General features: G+C 38.9%; 1 protein-coding gene across 1 annotated transcript in view; it reads right to left on the reverse strand.

Annotated features, from left to right (window-relative positions):
* SHROOM1 (shroom family member 1) overlaps positions 1–21,923 on the reverse strand; it is a 38,324-nt gene extending 16,401 nt beyond the window's left edge. Inside the window, exon 1 of the mRNA XM_039351104.1 lies at positions 21,741–21,923. The gene's annotated coding sequence lies outside the window, so the exon portion shown is untranslated. The remainder of the gene's footprint in view (positions 1–21,740) is intronic.
* Positions 21,924–22,018: the final 95 nt, after the last annotated feature.

The following is a 22,018-nucleotide window of genomic DNA, read 5'->3' on the forward strand; positions in this document are numbered from 1 at the left end:
TTAGATAAACTAAGACTCATATTTAAAGAATAATGAATCTTTCTCCAGTCTTCACTGCCACATCAAAGACTTAGCTAGAATTAAATGTATGTCTTAACTGGCAACATGTGTGAAGTGCTTGAGCCATTTAATTTTCTCCACCTGAAGAGGAAATATCTGGCAATTTCCTTCATAGACTATGGAAAGACAGTGAGACAAAATGTCAGAAATCTCAAGGATTCTGTTGAATCACAGAGCAGTAGATCAGGAATGGCTTCACTACTCCCAGTGAGCTGCAAAATTAAACAAAATATAAGAGCATATGTTGGAAATGGCTAAAAACTCACACCTGGGGTACAAAGGTCAAAATCTCATATGATCTTGGAAGTGACAGCTCAACTCTTCAAAAATTAATTAAATTTAATTTGGAGATCCATGTATCTCTGTTCACTCAAATCCATGACCATTCATTTTTGGAGAGGGAACTTTTTCTTCCATAATTCTGAACAAAGGAGTTTGCCATTTTTATAGGGCTCATGACTATTTTTATTTTTCTTCAAAGGACTACAAAATATGGCTGATAAGGAAACCAGTTGACCTCTGAATTATTTCTTAGATATTTCTCAAAATAGTTTTGGCCAGAACAAAATCCACCCCATTTTGGGTATTATTTTCCAAATACAAGTGGCCTACACTGTGACTATATCTGTGTGGTTTCTATCTGTCTATCTATCTGTCTAGTTGGGTGCAGTGATTAAGGTGCTGCAAATGGAGAGATCTGAGTTCCAGTCACCTATTAGGCATAGAAGTCTATTGGATGACTTTGGACAAGTCTCTCTCTAAGCCCTAGCCCAGGGGTAAGCAACCTTGGCTCTTTTATGACTCGAGGACTTCAACTCCCAGAATTCATGAGCCAGCCATGTTGAGGGGAAAGGGAGAGTTTCTAAGCTGAGCCATGCTGGCTCAGGAATTCTGGGAGTTGAAGTCCATGAGTCATAAAAGAGCCAAGGTTGCCTACCCCTGCCCTAGTCTGAAAAACATCTTGAAGGATCATTTTGTCTTGTCACTTCTGCCAAGGAAACTGCATAATCCTGTCCATAAAGTTGTCAGAAGTCAAGATTGACTCAAAGGCACAAACTCATACTCACATACAGACACGTAAACAGTTTATAGAGTGATACAAATACAACAGACCTTCAGGAATTTGGAATTGCCATACTGCCATTGCTGGAATATTTGCCCACAGAAGGGCAAATCACACATCACATTAAAATGTATGTCATTTACTAGCCAGTTGTAAAAACTTTTGCTCCATCTTGTTCTCATTTCTACCAGCTGAGTGACAAGTCAGCAGCCTCTTCAGTGAAGAAACAAAACAACGGAGAAATGTGCCAGAAGAAAGCTTCTTTCTTCAGTTGTGGAGATGGGCTAAGGAAACAACTATCAGCTGCAGATCAGTCAGATTTTATTCATTTGTGGCCCTGATCCATCCAGTTTGCAGATGGTGGGATGTCTAAGCAACAAATCCAGGGATTGCTGCTCCATGTATAATAGAACTCATTATTCCTATTTCAAAAATAGTATGGAAAAGAAACAAGGCACAAAAAACATTATTTTTCAAAATAATCAAGAGGGTAGAGAGTTAATTACTGTTTGGACACAATTTCTTCTTGGAGAAATTGTACCTGGAATATAATACAAAATTCATCTAATGATCATGAGGCTAAAGAATTCAGAGTTTAGTATTTAAATAGTTCTCAGATCTCACAAAGATTATTGCTAATCTTTGCCAGAATCAAGTCACTTTCATAGCCAGGAGGATGTATTGAAAAAGTACACATGTTTTCAATATTTTAGCATATTTGTCCCAGGTTTGGGCAGAGGATTACTAGGTCAATGGGTATACAGTTTCTGGGAGCTATTTATTTATTTATTTATTTATTTATTTATGAGACTTATATACCGCTTTAAGTGCAAGCACTCTCTAAGTGGTGTACACCAGTAAGCAATGTATATATATATTTTACATTGCCCCCAACAATCTGGGTCCTCATTTTACCTACCTCGGAAGGATGGAAGGCTGAGTCAACCTTGAGCCGGTGAGATTTGAACCGCTGACCTGCTGAACACAGTCAGCTAAAGTGGCCTGCAGTACTGCACTCTAACTGCTGCGCCACCTCGGCTCCAACTATGATGGTATAGTTCTTTTATGAAGGACAGCATATTCAGAGGTTAACATGTTAGAAAAGTTCAGATCAACTATATCTTAGGGCATCTATGTGCCCAAAATAAAGTTGCCTGACAGATGTGACTCAGATATTGTAATGATAGGCAAACAGTTTTGGCCTCCAAAATAGCAATTTCCCTGCAAACATTCTGAGGTCACTGAGAAAAATAAATAAATAAGCTATCTCTCAACGGAGCTCTGCTATTCAAAACATGTCATGACAGTCAATATAATATAAAACTAAATTACTGAAATAGTTGAAAAAATGAGGCCATTGGCACTGTATCACAGACTCTTACAGTGTCCTGGAAAAGAGGGATGGGGTAATCAAAAAAGCCGAAATTAACTTTTTAAAATATCCCTCTTTGATTATCCTGGACAATTACTTGTAACCTACTTATCGCTGTGGTTGATCTGGTCTACCCTCAGCCCTGGAAGGCCACTGGGTGACTTAGCCCAACCTACCTCACAGGGTTGGTGTTGTGTGAGAAAAGAATGCTGCCTACACTGCCTTGAGGTTTTACAGCTAATAAGTAGATAAGCTTTACCTTGCTGACCCCTCAAAAATCAGCCATGTATTCTGTAGGTGGCTTATGTGATAAGGAGATTGCTTCTTCCCATTCTAAAAAATAAATTGATGAACTATACTGTTGTTTCACAAGGCTTATGTTATGGTGAATTCTTTGCAAAGTCCTGACAATGAACATGCCAATAGGCTGAAATCTGCATCACATTAGAGGTGCGATCAGCTAACCTACAGAAGGTGGCATCCTAAGATATTTCTGGGTCATTCCAGGTTCATCTGTGCCTGGTCCTCCTCTCTAGTTCCTGGTCCTTAAAAAATGTTCATGTTTCAGGACTTAGCTATCTTTTTGATAGTTTCTATTCATCATTTGTACTTGATCACTTTTATCTGCCACTATTAATCTGCTGCTGTCTCCTTAAAGAACTGGGTACAGCAGCACATGAACATAAAAGAAACTACTCACTGGGGCTTGAAGTAGCATACCATTTGGATGTAATAAGTTATAGTAAATAAACACCAATCTTCCCCATTGCTTCCTAACAAAGCACAGTGAACTCTATAGTCAACATTTGTTGCCTATACAAGAAAGGAAAGAGAATCACAGATGATTTACTGGGAGTGTGAGTATACAAAAGATTCAACTTGCAAACATGGGTTAGACATCATGACTTAACTGTGCCATTTGTGTGGTGACATTATGAGCCATATGTTGTTGTTTTGACCTAATATGGGTTTTGCAAGTTTCTAGAAGCAACTAGAGACATGTTTAGCAATATGATTGTCAAAAGATAATTTTTCAAAGTTCTGACACACTGACAAATTACATCCAGTTCTAAATCAGTAACAAACAACACTGTATCTTTTCTGGATACCCAGAATCAGATTCCTAAGTTGCTTCACCAGCCTAATGGCAGAGCAAGCACCTCTATAGCTCATATGAAGAATTGTACAGATTCTTGAGTGCTCCATCTCCCAGCATCTCCTGGGAGAAGAATGGGAGAAGGAAGATGCCATAGACCGTCATGAGAAAGAAATGTCATTTTCCACACGAGGGAACATATAAGCATTTTGGATTTCAGTTGGAAAGGAGGTAGCTTAGTTCATTAGAGAGTTACCCTCTTCAGCAAAAAGCTTAGCATTCCAACATAGTTTCAAGAACAATTTTGATGTCAAAACTTATTTTGAGCTAAGGGTTAGGGAAATCAGCCAAGTTGGGTAAGAGGTAGAAGTGGAGAATAGTTCATTTATAAAGTAGATCTACAAAACAGAATAAAGAAGGGGGAAGGATAAACCAAAATGATGTGCTGCTTGACGAGAAGAATACATCCTTCTCCATGCCATGTGCAAAGTGATGAGGTCCGAGTCCTTTGCCTTAATGGTGGGGACAACCTTGCAAGTAAGACAAGTCCTAAGGAAGAGTAAAGTCATGACTGTGGAAACGGCAAATAATAGAGAAGGGTAAATCTGTCTCTGAAAAAAAAGTTATGCAGCGAAGCCACTAATGTCTGTCTGCATATGTTTGTCTGTTATCCATGCATTTATTGTGATTTTGCAGTAGATTGTAACAGGCCACTATTAGCTTTTCAAGACAGGAAACCAAAACCATGAGTATTAACATGACCTTTATTGTAGTGTTACCATAACCGAAACTTGTATGTCTGAAAGGACTCCCTCCCCTCACTTTATTTTCAAGAGAATTAGGGAAGATCCCTTTTAAGAAGCTTTCTCCTCCTCCTCTCCTTCCTTCCTTTGGACTTTCTCTTATCAAACCATTGTTAGGCTGCAACTCTTCCTTCTGTCTCCCAAGGTTAGTCTCATAGTCCATTATTGCTACCTTGCTTATTCTGCATTTGTACTATTCTTAGTTACAAGCACACGACAAATACATCTATTAGCAGTGGTGATGGAAAAGTAAATATACACCAAAGAAAGAAATAATCAGTTCAGGAAATAAAGGGGTGGGTGTGCCAAGAAGAGAGCCCAGAGGTCACAGGAAAAAACACCATGTCCTCCCTGTGTTGTGTTTCCAAAACCCTGAGGAGATCGGAATCCAAGGAGAACTAAGTTTGGATATTTTCCCATTTTGATTCTGAACCATCTTGAATGCTCCGATGTTTGTATTCACATAATCTCAGCAATCTTGGAAGGTAAACTGATTTATTTAGCATCCAAAAAGATTTTGACAAACTTAAATAATGGGCCCTAGCCAGGAAAATGAGTTTCAATGTGGAGAAAAGGAAAGTCTTACATTTAGGTAGGAAAAATCAAAGGTACAAATACAGACTGGGCGAGACCTGGCTTAAAAACATTAACTGTGAGAGGGACCTTGGAGTCCTAGTGGATGATCACTTAACTATGAGCCAGTAGTATGCAGCAGCAGCCAAAAAAAGCTAATACAATTCTGGGTTGTATAAACAGAGGCATAGAATCAAGATCACACGAAGTATTAGTACCACTTTATAAAATCCTAGTAAGACCACACCTGGAATACTGCAGCCAATTTTGGTCACCATATCAGAAAAAAGATGTTGAGAGTTTGGAAAAAAAATCAGAGAAGAGCAACTAAGATGATCAAAGGCCTGGAGACTAAAACATACGAAGAACGGCTGCAGGACTTGGGTTTAGCTAGTCTAAAGAAAAGAAGAAATAGGGGAGACATGATAGCAGTGTTCCAGTATCTGAGGCAGAGAGGGGCAGGTTGTTCACCAGAGCACCAGAGGGAAGGACAAGAAACAATGGTGGAAACTGATCAAAGAAAGAAGCAACCTGGAATTAAGGAGAAACTTCCTGACAGTGAGGACAATCAACCAGTGGAACAGCTTTCCTCCAGAAATCGTGGCCACTCCATCACTGGAGATTTTTAAGAAGAGACTAGACTTCACCTGTCTGAGACAATGTAGGTTCTCCTGCTTGAGCAGGGGGCTTAACTAGAAGACCTCCAAGGTCCCTTCCAGCTCTATTCTATTCTATTTTCCATAGGGAAATAATATAAATAAATAAATAAATAATAAACAAACCAAATAATAAAATAATCTTTAGAGTCTGCCACCTCAATGCACATCACATACCTGTCTTTTCATAGAGCAACTAAGGCTAGAATCTATTTGGAGATGGAAAATCGGCATGAGTTCATTTTTGTCTACCTAATGTGTTTTGATAATATTTGTTGACCATAATCCTAACCCTAACCCTTTTTTTAAAGTTTACCTGAGAGGGACCACTTCTTATTCCTGACTGGATCTTCAAAGTTTGATTTTTGCAGGGTTTAGATATCCCTGCCCATTTATCTGAATTAATATGTCAGTTATTTTTCTTTTAACTCTCTCAAAGTCAGCATCCCATTCACTATATTCCTCCTCATCAAGTGAAAATTATTGAAGACACTCTAGGTCACACAAGAGTGTACATGGAACATGCATCGATTGATTTCTAGGCTTACAGGTCAGTGATACGATCAACACTCATTAATTTGTGGTCTCTCTGTCAAGGATTGATTTGTGATTTATGCCTTTGTGCATTTGCTTTTAACCAAGTAATGTAAAAAACAAAAACAAAAAAGAGAGCCCTTTTTAATAGAAAATATGAGACAAAAGAACCCGCCTCATTATTAATAGTTTTTATTTAAAAATTAAAAAAACCCAGCAGTTCTCAGAAGAATGCAATCAATAAAAACATGAAATGTAAAGCAAACTTCATGACTAGTTCACCAGAATTATGTACCCAGCTGTGAATGGACCCATGGCTTATCAAGGTACAAATTGCTAAGATCAATATTTAACTAAATTCCTAAAATTCCATTCAATACAAGTGGCATCTGGCATCTACAGTTTCCTCTTATTTACAGGCAAAAACTCTGGGGTGAAAGCACCACCACCAGGTACAAAGTAGACATTCAGAGAGAGATCTAATGATTGAAAGTTGAGTCTCTGATTAGCATCTAAAACATCAGTAAGGATGAGTGAGATGCTGTTTGTCAGCAGTAGGGAAAAATGCAAATTGTAGAAAAGCAAATTGTAAAATGGAAACCCTAAATGATCAAAGGGCTATAGCAAATTCTGAATGATGAAAAATTACAACAGTTAGGATGTTTTAAATGAGAAAAAAGCAAGCAAAGGAAGGCATGATAGAAGTGCAAACTCCTATAAAGGAGATTATTTATATCTCAGGGTTGAAATGAGGACCAGCATTGATGATGTTACCTAGTTTGGGTAATGAACCATCTGAAAGAAAGCAACCAAGCTCCGAGAGCACCGAGGACTTGGCAGTCTTTTTCCTTTCATTCTTACAGTTCAGTTTCATTCAGTTAAAAGGAATGACTTCACAAAGCATTCCAAATATGGAATATGACTCCTGTGAGTCCCTTGGACTGCAAGGCGTTCAAACCGGTCAGTCCTAGAAGAGATCAACCCCAACTGCTCTTTAGAAGGCCAGATCCTGAAGTTGAAATTCAAATACTTTGGCCACCGAATGAGAAGGAAGGACTCACTGGAGAAGGGCCTAATGCTGGGAAAGATTGAGGGCAATAGAAGAAGGGGACGACAGAGAATGAGATGGCTGGATGGAGTCACTGAAGCAGTAGGTGTGAACTTAAATGGACTCCAGAAGATGGTAGAGGACAGGAAGACCTGGAGGAACGTTGTCCATGGGGTCACGATGGGTCGGACACGACTTCACAATTAACAACAACAAAATCTGAAATGTAGTAATAAACACCAACAAGAATGACATTAAAAAGAATTGAGAAGATCAGTGAGAATAACACTATCACTGAGTACCACTAATGACTGAAACTCAGTAGGACAGTCACAATATCTCTCAAAATCTTGAGTGCCACCACTGCATTTCTGTCCAAAACTGGTTAGCTAATGTGAAAACCAAATGCTAAGTGAAGAGACCAGATCCAGCAGCAGATGACTTAGGTTTTCAAAGATGTTTGTAATTTTGCTAAACTTTGCTTTTCTTACAGTTGTAAGTGTTCATACAGTACTGTAATAGCAATAGCACTTAGCCTTATATACCACTTCACAGTGCTTTACAACCCTCTCTAAGCTGTTTACAGAGTCAGCATATGGCCAACAATCTGGGTCCTCATTTTACTGACCTTGGAAGGGTGGAAGGCTGAGTCAATCTTGAGCCAGTCAGGATCAAACTCCTGGCAGTGGGTAGAATTAGCCTGCAATACTGCATTCTAACCACTGCGCCACCACAGCTCTTAAGATGCCTTTAATATATTTGACAATAAGAGTATCAGTGGTGGGATTCAAATATGTGAACAACCAGTTCTCTGTGTGGATGCCACTTCCAGAAGCCCATACAGACTTGAACACTGGGCACTAACTAACAAAATGAAATTCAAGGGTGAAAAAAGCAAGGTTCTACATTTAGGCAAGAAAAACCAAATGCACAAGTACAGCATAGGTGGCACCATGCTCAATAATAGTAACTGTGAGAGTGACCTTGGAGTCCTAGTAGACAATCACCTAAATATGAGCCAGCAGTGTGCTGCAGCTGCCAAAAAGGCCAACACAGTGCTAGGCTGCATTAACAGAGGGATAGAATCAAGATCACGTGAAGTATTAATACCACTCTTCAATGCCTTGGTAAGGCCACACTTGGAATACTGCATCCAGTTTTGGTCACCACGATGTAAAATAGATGTTGAGACTCTAGAAAGAGTACAGAGAAGAGCAACAAAGATGATTAGGGGACTGGAGGCTAAAACATATAAGGAACGGTTGCTAGAATTGGGTATGTCTAGTTTAACGAAGAGAAGGACAAGGGGGGACATGATAGCAGTATTCCAATATCTCAGGGGCTGCCATAAAGAAGAGGGAATTAAGCTATTTTCCAAAGCACCTGAAGGCAGGACAAGAAGCAACGGGTGGAAACTAATCAAGGAGAGAAGCAACCTAGAACTAATGAGAAACTTCCTGACAGTGAGAACAATTAATCAGTGGAACATCTTGCCTCCAGAAGCAGTAAATGCTCCAACACTGGAAGTTTTTAAGAAGAGACTGGACAGCCATTTGTCCGAAATGGTGTAGGGTTTCCTGCCCGAGCAGGGGGTTGGACTAGATGACCTCCAAGGTCCCTTCCAACTTTACTACTATTATTATTATTATTATATTTTGGGCCCAGGCAACAAAAAATTAGCTACCGGCTCTGCCGAAGTGGTGTGAACTAGCTGAATCCCACCACTGAAGAGTATGCTATAGTTTAACATTTCTTTTTTTTAATCTCCATTCAATGTAAGTTGAATTTTCTTTTAGACAAACATGCCTGTAGAACGTTTGTCCCCTTCACCTAAATCCAGAGTACCTCTTTGAAAAATACTGTCCACCAAAGCAGCATTTATATGTGTATTTCTTTTATTGTTGGGCATATTTCTAAGCAGATATGGGTAAGATTATACTCATTATCTAGTTCTAACAGTTCCAAATTGGTACCCTCATAACAACCTCAGACATGATATCAATATATAATCTACGGTGGTGTGCTGGTAAACATTTTACTGAATCTGCCAGCTCTATCAGCTCTATCATCAGCATCAGGCTGCACTGCTGCCACCAAACAGCTGATGGGTAGACTAAGCCATCTTTGATCAACTCTACTTTTATCTGGCTTCAAAATTTCAAAAACAAAATTTAACAATTAGTTCTCATGAGCCAATAGAAGCCAGTTCCAGCACACCACTGACTGGGGATGATGGAAGTAGTAAACTAACATCTGGAGAGCCTCCAGTTAAAAACACATGTCCCAAATTCACCAAATCTACTGTAATCATTCCGAACTATTATTCCATACACACATATGCTTACTGTAATATTTATGTGTCTTTTCTTGATATTAATATCAATCTCTTTAAGAGTAAAGAATAACATGCAATAGAGATAAAAAGGAAATGTTAAAGTATAGCATACTCTTATTGTTAAGCATGCTGTACACACTATTGCAGGACTAATGTTGCATTGAAAAGGAAGTGATTTCCTGTCAAATTAGAAGGAAATATGGAGGCACCTCTGCGTACAAATCTGATTTTTTAAAATATTAATTGCAGCAAACAAAAAAAATAATGTCTTCTTATGATTTGCCTCATCCAGCACAAAATCCAGTTTTTCTTTTAAATAAAAGCCATAGTGCATAAAAATGTGCAAACATCAGAAACAGGGAAGGCAGATGGAAAAAGGAAGACTGTTTCACAAATAAGTCAGGTCTTGTGCATATTCAAAATATTATCCTTTTCTGAGATTGCAGTGGCACCCTGATTCAATGACTACTCTTCATCTATGTGTTTTTAATAGGGTTTTTTTAGACTAAAGCCAGGGCAATACAGAACATCTAGGCAGAGCAGATGTAGTCACATCTTCTGGCAAAATCTGTCTAGCCTGTGAACAACAATTAGTACATCATGGAGAGCTCAAGAGGCTCTGTGTAATACTCTGTTTTTCTTGCAACAGACACAGATTTGACAATTACTGTACCAGCTCAGCCCTGTAGCAAATATCAGAGTTCAGCTTGTTCATAATCAGAATGAGATCTTGGATCATAACCGGTCTTTCTGGACAATTTGGAGCCTGAGGCTAAGAGATAAAGGAGATCCCCAATAATGCTTTACCACTTAACTGGCAAATGAAGAAATGGGACATGATAGCCTGGTAATAATCTGAACGGGGTAATTTGAGGGGGATTATTGTATTGTTAATGTATGATCTTTTCTGTATTGTGACTGCTCAAGAAACTTAACCCAAGAAAATTCTACATACATTCAATTCTCTATAACATCCATACATAGTTCACAGATTTTGTTTGTTTGATGAGCTGTCCAGCTCAAAGTACATGACTCTGTGTGGCTTTCAAACATAAAATCCACTTTTTGACTCACCTCAACAGATGAGGTAAATTTCATATTACAGCTTTGCAAAGTAAACATATTTTCAAGTCTGGGTGTAAACTTACATTCCTCATATGACTACATATTACTCTTAATAATATTTACTGCTCCCTTGAAGTTAATAGAATCCATGCATTTAGCCTGAGGGGGTCTAGGGATAGATTAGATTAGATATGAAATATATTAATCAGAATTATGATGCAGGCATCATTAGACTGCCCTCATCATTTAACAAGGTCAGCACAAAAATGGATGCCTGGCCATGTCTATATTTACAATAGCTTACAGACTTACAGAAAATCTGTGGTTTTAAAAACAACAACAGCACTTTCAACACTAGTTGCATATGCATCCAAGATGTGGCATTTAAAATCCTATGCAGAAATGCACTTTCACAGACTTAAAAATACATGCATACCAATAATTTGTATCAGTAACTGTAATTCCCTAGGTTGTAATGAATTGTGAATTTGTTTTTTTTTAAAAAATCTTCGTTCACTGTCCAGGGTGCCTTTGGTGGATAGGAACCATAAATGTAAGCTAAATGAATAAATGTATTCAAAAGGGATATACTTCAAATCCTTTGCTACTCTCACATTCCAGCTGTAACAATGAGATAAAATATGAACTGACTGCATTCATTACAATCAGCTGAGATTCATCTCTGATCTTGAAAAAAAATTAAATACATTGCAAGGGGCTTATTACTACTTGTGAAAGAAGTCAGTCTGTACAATTTTGTGCTTGTTTGCTTGTTTACATAGGAGAGACAAGTCAACATTATTATAATAACAGAATGAATTAATGTATGTAAAAAGTTACCCAAAAATTCTAAATTAGCTAAAAATTTACAATTAAAAAATCAGCCTATTTTTCTTTAGGTCTAATGAACCATTAGCTGATTCATAAAGATGTAATTTTCAGGCTTTCATCTTTTTGCCCAGATATATCCAAACTGTTTCTAAAGCTGACATCCTGGTATATTTAGTGTATCTCAGGGGTGTCAAATCCAATTTCATTGAGGGCTGTATCAGCATTGCGGTTGCCCTCGGGGGGGGGGGGCTGGGTGGGTGTGGCCGGGGGGTGCGGCCTACTGGGTGGGGATGGATGGAGTGGGTGTGGCCTGCTGGCTGGGCATGGCCAACTCTACATCATTTGCCTCAAGGGTGCTTGTGGGGGCCTGGGCAGGAGTGGGACAGATCTGAGGATCTCTGGCAGAAAGGGGGGGGGGACCAGGGCAGAGCCCATGAAGCTGGATATGTGAAGTAGGTGATGGCCGTTTGCTGGCCACTTCCAGGCGATAGTGCATTTCTTCATTCCTCACAAAGGGTGACACCTCCTCAGCATGCACCCAGGGGGTGGGGCCAATGCAGCAGGGGCTGGTTCCTCACTGTTTCCAGATGGCCGTGTGGAGCTAAGACTGAATGCATTTCAGCATAGATGGCCACCACAAAATTGTACATTGGCTCCCGGCCGGCCTGGGCCAGGGCCAAGGCAGCAGGGGCGGTTCCCTCACTATTTCCAGGATGGCTTCGTGGGCCACATGAAACCACTTCGCGGGCCGCATCCAGCCCCTGGGCCTTGTGTTTGACATGTCTGGTGTATCTCATGAATCCCACCATGCTTCAGAAACTACATCAATATACATCCCAGTTTGTATCATCATCTGGAAACTTCACACTGGCTTATTATTCTTTGAGTTCCTTCAGTATAATGGCATTGGGCAAGTCTGAATGATCTCTTGATACTTCCCTGTTTCTCAGGCTCTTGATAGGACCAAATTTGCAAAGAATACCTTGAAACCAATAGGTCAGATCCCTTACTAAAGCAACCCGGGAGAAAACCCAAGCCAAGCAGTTTAAATCCAAACCAAGCAGAAAGTATGCGGAAGTGGTTGACCCAGACACCTCCCTAATTCTCAAGGATAAAAGAGGGGAAGAGGTCCAGCACAAGCAGACTTACAAGATTCTGTTATGAAAGCCACTCTCCAAAACAGGAGTCTTAGCCTTCCTGTGGAATTGATTCCTGGTCTGCTCTACCTGGTGGGCTGACACTACTTCACTATAATGCAAATCCATTAGAGTGCTAAACTATCCTCAATAATTCTTATGTTTCTGCACTCAAAGGACATTCATCCCTCCCCACCCTACCACCAAGGGAACATGCTGGTGCAGAGATTTAAATTAGCTCCAATGAGCTCGCTCTCAGGCAACATTGAATTCATCACTATTTTCTTTTTTAAATAATAATAATAATTGAGGACAATGTACACCTCTTCATCCCTAGGGACAATAAAACCACTGTCCCTAACTGCCCTCTAGAACTAAGATCCCTTCCATATTTTTCACTACTCAAACTCTGAGAATCACTTTAAAGCTAATTGGCATTTCTCCCCATTGCAACCAGCCTGAGCACACCAAGATGCCCTCCCAAGAGCCTGAGGGGGGCTCTTCCAGCCAGAGAGGGCTCACTTCCATGCTAAATCTATTGCTATCCAATCTAGGGCAAAGGTAGACAATCGGACACTCTCAGGTATCTTGATATTATAATATATCAAGACCTTGCAGATATTATTGATATAAGCTTTCCTTATTCCTATTCCTTTCTGTTATTTCTCTACTCTTTTGCTTATTCCTTTCTGTTATGGCAACGATAGCAATATATCTTGTACGTACTCTTGTAAGATCCATTTTAATGCAATGGATTGCTATCAATAGTAGCAATGGAATATTATAATACACTATTCCTTTATAAAAAAAAAACACTGGATATATTTGCTACATTCCTTTTTCACACTTCTTGTCACAATAAAATTCAGTTGGACCAAGTCATTTGTATTGGGAGACTGAGATGGCTTCCACATTCTTCTGTTCTCTCTTAATAGAATCATAGAACCTTAGAATTAGACACTCTGAAAGGGCATTAGAGACCTTTTGTTCCTATTGGCAGCCCACTGCAGGGATACACCACTAAAAGCATCCCAACAAATTGCAAATCCCACCACTTCCCATCACAGTCTATTCTGTTCTCAATAACTCTTGAGATTCTTTTTCCTAATATCCAGCCAAAATCCACTTCCTTGTAAATTAAACCAGGGGTTCCTAACCCCCGGTCCATGGACCAGTACCAGGCTGTGCCATGCCATCAACCGGTCCACGCAAACAAACAAAACCCCATCCACGGGATGCAGGCAGCACACAAAACCACACACCCTCCAGTCCATGGAAAAAACTCTCTCCATGAAACCAGCCCGAAAGGTTGGAGACCTCTGACTTAAACCATTTATTTTTTTGTCTTATCTTCTGCAGCAATTATGAAAAATTTTGTCTTGTCTTCTACATGACATTTCTTCAGATTTCTGAAGACAATCATAATATCTCCATATTGTCCTCTTCAGGCTAATTATACCCAATGTGTATCTCTCATAATTGTTTTCCTTTCAGGTCCTTATTACCTTGAATACTCTCTTCTGAATATGTCCATGAATATTATCCTCTTTCTAGGTACAGTACTATAGCTTGTAGTATTGCCTTGCTTCTGGAGATAACATTATATGGCTACCATCCAAAACTAGCCATTTTAAAAAGCTAAATAAAAAAACAATCTTTTGTGTTACAGCCACAAGGAGGAACAATTCCACTTAAGAAGCATAATAACTTCTTTTGCAAATTATCACAAAGGGTAAAAATGCTATATGTATTGTCATCCCCCCTTTTTTTTTTTTTTTTTTGTACCAAAACCAATGAATAAATGAAAGCAGGAAACCTTTGGCTACTGTGTTGCTAGTGTTACTTGGCAGAGGCAACGTTTTGAAACAATAGTGTCTTTATTACCAAGTGACTGAATAAATAATGACACTCTCAACTGCAGAAATACTAGCTTTTTTCTTCATTCTGAAAACCTTCCAAACAAAACAGCTTAGGATTCATCATACATTTAGGCCAAGATTTCTCCAAGTGGGCAACACCATTTTTGCTGGATTTTTAAACCAACCAAAATAGCTCTTGGGCCATCTTCTCTAAAAGTATATGGAAGCTGTTGTCGACATAATTAGAGGATATCAGAACGGGGAAAGCTGGTTTGACTACATATGTGAACATCAGATTCTTTGCTTTACATGCCCATTCATTTGTAAGAACAGTGGGTGACAGGATGTCTATGGAGATTCTCAGTCATCCAGTCATGGTTGTCCCAAAGGTGCTGAAGAAGCTTCTTGGATGAAAAGCAAAATATCTTAAAATAAAAAAACCAAGAAAGTCCAGTTGCCTTTTGAAAAAGCACCTTTGGGACAATAGGCTACTGATCAAACTATGCAAGGATGAGACTATATATACGTTCACATACATACACCCACAAACACATATCGCTTTTCTCAATTCTTTGAGATGAAACAAAAAGTAAAACCTTCTTCTTGGGTTCTGTATTTGAACTTAAAAGCCCATTAATAAAATTGAAATTATTTAGACTAGGTAAACAAGATTAAAAAAAAAAAGGATGGGGATATTTTTATTGTGTCTAGGCCAGGGGTAGGCAACCTTGGCTCTTTTATGACTCGTGGACTTCAATTCCCAGAATTCCTGAGCCAGCTGTGCTGGTGTTGAAATAAAATAATAGGTTGGAATACCTTGTGAAAGGAAAGGATGGGTAAGAGAGAAAAAACAGAATGGAAATCTGGATAAACTAAAGAACTGAAAGACATTTAGAAGAGAATCGGAGTGATGATGAAGATAAATAAATTGAATCGGGAGAGAATGTCTTACCATATAAGCATGAAAAACAAAGGATGACTAGGAACAATATATCAGACAGTTGTAAGGGGTATATTTCTATCAATCTGTATTTCTAGCTCTCAAACACATGCCATTCCATTAAAAAGGCTGTAGATCAGTTGTGGTGAACCTATGGCACGGGTGTCAGAGCCGGCACTCAGAGCCCTCTCTGCGGGCATGCGCACCATTGCCCCAGCAGAGTTCACCAGAGTAGCGAGCACGTGGCATTTGGAAGTGACAGGGCAGGAAGTGAGTGAGCAAGCGGCGTTGGCCCCCCAGGGATGCCCCGGAGATGGCGAGGGACTAGCCCCGGCCACACACACGCAGTCTGCTGTGACCACTGCAGCCATGGCCATCCAGTGCGCCACCCCCCCCCCAGGGCACCACAATGCTGATGCAGCCCTGGCATTTTGCAATAAATAAGTGGGTTTTGGGTTGCAGTTTGGACACTCGGTCTCTAAAAGGTTCGCCATCACTGCTGTAGATTGTATGACTAGTTGCAAGTGTCACCATCTTGAAAACTGACCTGTCAATCCATTGTCCACCTTCCCTAACAGGAGTTTATATGACCAAACTCCGACGATTATGACTTTCAAAAAAATCCCTTTTTATGGCTCATGGTGCAAAGCCCTGTCCTTTCTACTGCAAGAATACCCAATCTACATATTGAAAGTGGAGCTCTGTGTAGGATGTTGAATTAGAGAAAGGATGTTAGATACCCATCCTAACTCAGGTTGATGTAAAACCACATGCCAAGAGCTCCTCATTTTGTGTTGGCTTTGGGATTTGAGTCAAGTTAGAACACAATGCTAGTTCCAACCTCAGTGATACAAGGGTCTTATTTTGACCACACTGTCTCTCCTTATTCCAAAAAACTTGGTTTATCTTTTCCGCTTTGAAGAAGCTTGGTGGTCCAAACCTCAAGACAATAACCATTAATGTTGGGATTGTGTCGTGTTTCGGATTCAAAGGCACAAAACGATTTGGAGCATGCAGAGGTGCTCAGGCATCGCCCTGAAAAACAGCTGCATCTTTTATTGTGTGGCTCACTGCTATGGCAACCTGGGGCAGAATGTATGTAGTTAAAGCCCCTTTTCACCTTTGAATCCAAAATGCTGTTTCACATTTTGAGACAGACAGACAGACAGACTATATATTTCATTTTATAAAACAAACTAGGCCAGTGGTGGTGAATCTGCCCTCACACCCCATCATGCAGTTGATGCTGCAGGGCATGGGCAGAGGTGTGGCCGCTATAGCGCTGCTGGGTGCCCGGGCGATCTATGGTGGGCCCTGGAGGCGGTGAATGGTCCTGTGGGCAGGCGGGGCAGGCAGGGGGATGGAGCGGGAGTGGGGCCAGTTTTTGGGCACTCGGTCTCTAAAACCATCACTGAACTAGGCATTTCACTATTTGAACTTAATCAAGGTGTAGACATGACTTAGCAGCATCTTTTTTTCGGCTGCATGCCCATGATATTACCGTAATCTCATCCTGAGCCAATTGCTGAAACAGCTTAAGTTATTTGTAGCTAAGTGATGCTAAGGTAGTGTTTTTTTCTCTTAAGTCAACAACATTCATTGCAGCTGAAAGATTTGTGTTATCTATTATGATTCGCCATCCATTATATTGAAAGTGTGATCAAGTAACCAATAATGGATGGCATCGTCCAGATGCTTCTGACCATTTCAAGATGATCCATGCCTGACCTTCCTTTCTGGTCCTCTTCCCTCATTCTTCTCCTTTTGTCTCCTAAAGAGCTGGATGCAGCAGGACTGTGCCAGACATCTATTAAAACTGTATAAGAAGTCCAGGCCTGTTGGAAGAGCTTCAAAACTGTTTCCACTGCCAGTTTAACACAAAGCTGGGATAGTAAACCCATAACCTCTCCCCAATGACTCCTGAATAAGAATTATAGAAGAATCCAGGACTCACACATTGTTGCACTGATAAAAGAAGGGAAGGCCCGAGAGAGAAATCTCAAATAAAAGTTATACTTGTGATTTGGCCACCTCTGCAATTCCAATTGTTTGTTTGTTTCTGATGTTATTCAATTCAGGCTATGACAGAATAGGAGAAAGAAGCAAAGGAGAAACTTACAGACGATGAAGAGAATCCTGCAGTCAGATAAACCCCATTGCTGATGACATGTTGTTTATCCATAATCAGGGCAGCACCATTCAGCAGGGAGTCAAAACAAACAGAACAGGGGGCAGCAGATTGCATGCCTATATATTTTTCCATCTGTCCCTAAGGATAGAGTTACACAGTAACTATATGCTTTCCCAGTTAGCTTTAGGTTGGTCTGCAAATTCCTCTTTCAAATTAGTTTGATTTCGGACCTGATCTGAACTATCTTCTGCCCAAAAGCATTTTAAAACACTGTGATTATGTTAAAAGTTGCACTCAACTGTCTTCCACGGAAAAGTAGAGAAAGGAACCATGTAGGGGAGGTGCACTGATGCTGAGCCAATTTTTTGGCTGGCAATCACAGCTTGGAATGGCTGAACAATCATTTTACTCACAATAGCACAATCAGTTTCGTGCTTCTCATGCAGGTTAAACAGTTTGTTTCACCCAAGGAACATATTTTCTAAATGCTTACCTTCAAGTACTGCAAATATATATATATATATATATATATATATATATATATATATATATATATCCTTAACAATGTTTGACAACTGCACATGCCCTGCTTTTCTCCAAAATTATATTTAATTTAACTTAATATGTGAGGTTCCCTCTCCCCCTTTTATTTTGTTTGATTTCTTCAGAATAGAGAAACGTGATTAAGTGTCATATAAACTAAGAAGTGATTGTATTTGATTATTGGCACCACCAATGAAATATAATCCATGAATTATTTTGCACACTGTTTTAAATGGGATTTAAAAGTAACAAATTTAGTCTGTATTCAATCTGCAAGGATATTTATTGCATAGAACAGATGTTTGCAACAAATATCATTCATATTTTCCAATGTGTATCAAATATACTTTTATAAAATTTTGAAGGAGTTATAAAAATGGAATTATAGCTGTTACATGAATATTAGAGTAACAGAATTTTACTTTTTAAAAGGATATAATTTGGTAGGCAATTCTCCCATACATGTTGTGTCGCTCCACTGCTGATCTTATTTAAGTGGAAACATTAAAAGCAGTCTCCCAGTTGATTTTGTTCCAAGTCTTAATAGTTTCTTAAATGATAAAGTATCTGTAAAAAGCTAAGTCAAACACATTTAAGAAAAAAAAAACTGAACGTCAGGTATATTGATGGAAGGGTTACTATTAAGATTGATGTGATTTCACCCTGTGTGGCCCGACAAAATTACCATTCCCCAACCTATACAGCATTCCTTAAATACTGGAATTACTTATGTAACACCAAAACTGGTTTATTTACATTTCCATGTATGGATGCTTCATTAACTATGCCTAAGTGTTCCTTGCTTAAAAGCCTTTTGAGACCTATGGAGCCAAAGAGCATTTATCACAAGCAAAGGGCCCACTTACAGATGCAACTACTTCATCTTTCATTTCCCAATTTGCACTGGATTTACTGTATAAAAGATAGTAAAAAGCAAGCAAAACGGGAGCCCAGATAGAATGTCTGAAATCAGACAAATGCAAGCTATCTTTGCCTCATGGTCTCTTGCCAAATTCACCACAGTTATGCTCTGGTTTTGAATGATGATAAACCAAAATGGATCTGCCTCTTCACTGTCCTGATAAGATTATCTTAATTATTCCCCAAATCTGACTTTAAGTTGCATAGAATGAATGGAAAACAAACTCATAACATCTGGATCTCTTGTGGTTTGATGATTACTACTTCTGTGTTGAGGGCATGCCTTTAATTTTAGATATTTTGTCTGACCTTGAATCTAATGTTTTCCAGGATGGTTCAGAATAAAACAAATCCAAATCACAGCTAAAGTTCCCATGAAGTAACAACTCTTAGTGTGGTTAAAATTCAGAAGTCAGAATGTTAATGTTAGCAAAGTCAATATTGCTACCATTTCTGCTACAGTGATATAGCAATGTGATAATATTTCTCATACAGGTAATCCTTGACTTACAACCACAATTGAGCCCAAAATTTATCTTGCAAAATGAAACAGTTAATGAATTTTGTTCCATTTTACAACATACCTTGTCACACTTTTTAAAGTGAAACACTGTTGTTGTTAAGTTAGTAACACGGTTGTTAAGTGAATCTGGCTCCCCCATTGACTTTGCTTGTCAGAAGGTTGCAAAAAGTGATCACATGACTCTGGGACACTGCAACCGTCATAAATACGAGTCAGTTGCCAAGAGTCTGAATTTTGATCATGTGACTGTGGGGATGCAGCTATGGTTGTAAGTGTTAAAAGCAGTCATAAGTCACTTTTTTTCAGTGCTATTGTCAAAATTAGGGGTAGGCAACCTTGGCTCTTTTATGACTCGTGGACTTCAACTCCCAGAATTCCTGAGCCAGCCATGCTGAGGGGAAAGGGAGAGTTCCAAGCTGAGCCATGCTGGCTCAGGAATTCTGGGAGTTGAAATCCACGAGTCATAAAAGAGCCACAGTTGCCTACTTCTGGTCTAAATGAACTGTTGTAATTCGAGGACTAACTGTAATTGGTCGTTTTAAACGTCCATTGGGTTCTGGAGGGTCAGAATTTATTTTTATTAGATTGGTTGTGAAAGTTCATTTCACTAATGACATTCTTTCCAGAGGCCCTAGCCATTTCAGCAGTTTGTTTCTCAACAGTAGCAAACTTGGTAACATGTCAAGGTCTAATTTATAGCTTTTCATACAGTGACCACATCTGGGCTGCAGTACTCCAAAGAGCCATTAGATAGCACCAGAGACAAATAGAAGATTCTAAATTTTGGCTTGCACAGTGGGTTGTTTGACTTTTACAGCCAAAATGTGGTAGCCCCAGAATTATTTCTTCTGGTATGTGTGTATCTTCAGCTGTATTTAAAATAATTTTAATTCTACCCGTGTAAAAAAGCTTTGGTAAATCTCCTGAACAGTTCATAAGAAAATAAGCTTTTATTAAAGGAAATTATAAAACATTTTCATTCAAAATAACTGGTCATTTTATTTTCTTATTTGATTATTTGCATATTGAAAGCTGCATATAACTTTATATTTTGTAGCAGTTAAAACAAAATCAGAAAATATATCCAAAGTTTCATTTAAAATATATTTGGATGATATTGCAGTATGCAGGAACATATGTAGTGTTGATCAGTGATGGGATTCAGCTGGTTCATACTAGTTTAGCAGAATTGGTAGCTACTTTTTTATTGCTCAGGCCCAGAATGGACCTCCAGAAGCGGCATCCACCCAGAGAACCGGTTGTTCACATATCTGAATCCCACCACTGGTGTTGATGGAATTTAATTTGTGTAACATTGTTGTTTTTTTCCCCCTTTGAACTTTTTGTTGAGAAAGAATTACTGTCTTTACACAGCTTCTGGTTATTTCTTTGGCCTGAGATATTGCTCTGGAAGTAATGAAAATCATATTATTGGACCCTTGCACAATTCAGCAATCAAAGATTGCTTGTTTAGCTGATGGTTTTACTAACATCGTATCAGCGAATAATAAAATGAATAATATTCCCATATTTTACAACGTCAACATCCTGGAAAAGATAAGATAATTCCAATGTGCTTGGTCCCAAAAGAACCTGCTTCTTCTGAATTAAATACACTTCTCCAAATAATGTAATTCTAAAGTGCTTGAGAATTTTAGTCAGCTGATTCTGAATTTGCAAAGTACTATTTTACACACAATAGATTCTTATAAGGTTTCCCACACTTATAGAAAATACTATATATTATAGTAATTTACAACTATAAATTAATGTATTAAAAACCAAGTCAACTATAGTTCAAACGCAAAAAAATAAAAAACATACATAACTCCCCTTTTTATTCATTCTTCCTTTGCTCCAGTTCAATCTTGCTTGACAGAAATAAGTGGTTTTCCCTGAACAGTTATCATTTTGTCATTGTTAAATGCAGCAAACTGGATTCAAATAGCTTGCAGTACATTGTTTTCTTCCTTAAAATATCCCTAAACTATAAATTCCATAATCAACAAGAAGGCCTTCCAATCTCTACCAATTTCAAAGTCATCTTCATCTAAAAATCTCAATTTATCTTACCTAAAAAAAATTGTTGGTGCCAGATGCATATATTTTTGCCACATTCCTAGGCAATAGACCTCATTAGCTTAAAGTAGATATCATATTATCACTCCGGATTTGTCTATTCCTCGATATACTATATACTCAATATACTATAGGACTATATGGGGATCATTATAAAACCAGTCATAATTACCTGCTTGTCATCATTTGATGCTGCCTCTGTCTAAATGCACTTTCCCAAGTAGCAGCTTGGAAGAATTACATTAAAGAGATTGTGGCAGATGAGATGCATTCTTTGTCATGCGGTCTATGGCAAGATGTTGCTGTTATTCCTTTATATTGGATATAGGAGTACGGTTTCCTTAAGCACAGTAGAAGCAGCTCTTTGAGTTTTCTTTGGTTCCCTAGCTACTTTTTACATCATACAGGCACTTGGAAGAATTCCTCATCCAATCACATGAAAGTAGGTGG

This window comes from Crotalus tigris, unplaced genomic scaffold (genome assembly GCF_016545835.1).
Source record: "Crotalus tigris isolate CLP2741 ecotype Arizona unplaced genomic scaffold, ASM1654583v1 scf7180000017568.12009008, whole genome shotgun sequence".
Taxonomy (NCBI): domain Eukaryota; kingdom Metazoa; phylum Chordata; class Lepidosauria; order Squamata; family Viperidae; genus Crotalus; species Crotalus tigris.